Genomic DNA, 3,650 nt, shown 5'->3' on the forward strand with positions numbered 1-3,650 from the left:
CATCATATAGTGCAGTAATACCTGAACTATTACAACCAATAACAGGATAGAGACACAATCTACAGTTTGTTATTGGTGCATGCATTTGTTAAAGCCCATTTGTTCGCTCTGTGTGTGTGTGTTTGTGTGTGTGTGTGTGTCTGTGTGTCACCATAAACGCGCAAGTGAAAGGGCGGTAAACTTTACGACAAATTAATTTATTTGATTTTGTGGATTTCAAAACCATCAAAGCTCAAAAAACATGATTTTGTTTTTGTTTCCCTTTTTATGCAAATTGTTGTAATACAAATTATCGTTTAACATGATTTCAATTAGAAGCTTTTTGTTTTTTAAAGCATATTAAAGGCCTGAAAACTGTGTGTGTGTGTGTCTGTGTGTTATTGTGTGTCTGTGTGTGTGTGTGTTATTGTGTGTGTGTGTGCTTTGGTCTGTTGCATGTAATCAAACATGTCTAGACAAAAGAGTTAGAAGAGACTCATTAACACTCATTTACTCTGTGTCCTCTCTCTCCCCCTCCCCCCCCCCCCTCTCTCTCTCTATCTCTCTCTCTCTATCTCTCTCTCTCTCTCTCTCTCTCTCTCTCTCCGTCCTGTCATTTCAAATGTATCATCACACACTTTTTCAGCTCAGCAGAAAAACACACACTCAGGGCACGTTGTCATTTTGACTCGTCCCACACGTTCTCTGTGTGTGTCTGTGTGTGTCTGTGTGTGTGTGTGTGTCTCATGACTTCCTCTTCATCACTAATCGCTCTCATCTGTTGATCTTCTTGATGTCTGATACACACGGAGCTGCGGGCCCCGGAGGAGACGTTGTGTTTGTGGGACAGTAGGGGACAGAGTCTGAGGGCAGTTTGTGGTCTGAGCTGATGGTAAAAGTGTGTGTGTGTGTGTGTGTTTGTGTGGGTGTAGTGTGTGTTTTAATTACAAAGAATGGTTTCAGGGAATCAGCTGCAAATCAGAGGTCCGGTAACTTTGTCCATTATTGGAGCCAACAGTGTTTACAGTCACTGTGGAGACACAAAGAAACTGCTGATAAGTGGATTTCATTATGAAGTCGTACTGACACGAGAAACAAGAAACTCTCTCATGCGATTCTGAAAAATGATTAAAAACACCAGTTTGTCATATTATTAAATTCTTGGAGTCAGTGTCTCGATCTCCTGGATTTTTAACTATTGAATTATCGTAAAAATGGAGATTTCCCACATCTTTATTATCAAACGATGTCTGGTTCTGAACCGGTTCCCTTCAGGGTTCTTAGACTCTGGGTCCAGAAAGTGAAGCCAATGCACAAGTGCCTTGAACCTGTGTTCTCTCTCTGACCAGCAGGGGGCGACTCTACTGGTTGTTACTATACAAGTCTTCATAATGTCAGTTTCAAGTCTTCTTCAAAACAACATGTTCATCTTTAAATTATCCATTTAGTGTCAAAAAGACCAATTAGCATCGTATACATTGGGAGTGGGTACCACAGTGTGATTGACAGCCAGAACCATCCAAGGGGTGGAGCTCTGAGTCAGGCCCCACCCCCTTTCTCCAAATATGGGTACTTCTGTTTTCAAAATGGGTTTACCACATCAAACAAAATCAATGTGTGTCTGTGTGTGTCTGTGTGTCTGTAGGGGATTGTTTAATTTATCATACGTGGGTGTGCGTTTTTAAAATGTCACCATGAACATGAACGATATGACGAGCTGAGGCTTCAGAGCAGCAGCTGACAAACCGACGGGTGACGTCCCGGTGGGTCGATGCCCGACACTCTCCAGTGCAGCCGCTCGTCACCGGTGATGTTTAGAGAGGAAACAAACAGCAGTGGTTGAAAGTGTTGGTACTTTCCTGTGTCCGTCATGTTTCCCTCACGCCTTCTTCTTGGTCTCTTCTCGACTGGTGGGATGTGACCAGTCGACCTGCTGGTTGGCTCCTGATGTCCTCAGTCGCCTCCTTCTCTGAGGAGGGGTTCAGATGCAGCTTCTCACTCGACACATGTTTGTGGATCTGGAGCCTGACGTTGATTTCACACTGTGATATTGTGTGTTTGTGTTTGGACCAGAATCTGTTACCAAGCAGGATCGTGGATGAAACACACACAGACACACACACACACACTCAGAATTAAACAATCGTTTCCACATGCAGAACAATTTACCTTCACTTCATTCCATCCAACCCCCCCCCCCCCACCCCACCCTTTATTTCCTATGTCGTAACCCCCCCCCCTCAGTGTGGTGTACAGTATGGGGGTCGGGTGTCGGATCGGGAAATCCCATGAAAGTGTGTGTGTCAGCGAGATGACACAGTGAGACAGAGTCTACATCACTGCGTCTCGAGCTGCAGAGTGTATACAAACACACATACACACACACACACACACACACACACACATTCTACACCCCACGCCAAGCGCCTGGTCTTGACTCAACACCATAAACGCAGCGTCCCATCATGCTCGGCGGCGGCGGCGGCGGCAGCAGGGTGAGAAACCCGATGTGATGACATGATGCGTGACATCACTCACACACACACACACGTTTTGAGTTAGCACACTGGCAGAACGACAACAGACGAGTGTGTGTGTGTGTGTGAGAAAAGATGTGCGGAATTCCAATAGAAGTCTTCACACACACACACAAACACACACCTGCAGGGGGGCTATGAATGCTGTCTGTAATTATTTAAACACACACAAATCACACACTTCACACTGAAGGGTTTAATTCCGTGAAAACAAGCTTTCCCACTTTGAGTCAAACACACACAGACACACACACAGAGACACACACTCCCAGTGACAGAGCCGCCCGGGGCCCGTCTGACAGGACAGTTTAGTGGTCTCATTAGCAGCCGGTGGAATTCCAACAGACAATTAACCAGGAGAGATGAAGAGAGAGAGGGAGGGCGAGTGCCAGCAGTAAAACACATGAGAGAGAGAGAGAGATGGATAAAGTGAAATCACCAAAGACGAGGGAAGCTGAGTGTGTGTGTCTCTGTGTGTGTCTGTGTGTGAATCAGTGCACGACTGACACACTTTTCACTGACACAAATTCATCATCGATTTTGTTCTGAAGCTGTTTTCATCTGGAGAATATCCTGAAAACGTTGTGCAGACATGTTGTGTAGTTGGTGTTTGTCAAGCAGCAGCAGCAGGTTGTCGGGTTGTTCACAACAACGGGAACATGAAGGACCTCCCGGCGTCGGCCCTCATCACCAACAGATCTGGAATCTCCTCGTCTTTCTAGTCCACGTCTTCTACATGCACGGCTCCTCTTCTTCATTCTGAGATATTTGATTCTGACATTTGCAATTTCAGCCTCCGGATGATTTCAGAAAAATGTTTGACATGAATCTGCTGTTTCTGTGTAGAAATGTAAAATGTCATTCATCCTTTGAACCAGGTGAATGTTCCCTTGATGCCGGTGAGCAGTGATTCGTGGAGATTCAGATGAGTCAACGGTTTGATCATAAGATGTAACTGGTGTGAAATCAGTCGTGTGCAAAGTCAAAATGAGTAAAACCATCGTTTTGTGTTCAGTGAGGTGTGTAATGCTTCAGCAAATGTTGTGCGCTTCTTCACTGCACAATCTAGGATTCGATCCTGTGACAGCTCAACCGTTCAGCTCACTTTCATTCAGACAGACCGCGTTGGAAGAA

The sequence above is a fragment of the Platichthys flesus genome, chromosome 11 (assembly GCF_949316205.1).
Source record: "Platichthys flesus chromosome 11, fPlaFle2.1, whole genome shotgun sequence".
NCBI classification, from domain to species: Eukaryota; Metazoa; Chordata; class Actinopteri; order Pleuronectiformes; family Pleuronectidae; genus Platichthys; species Platichthys flesus.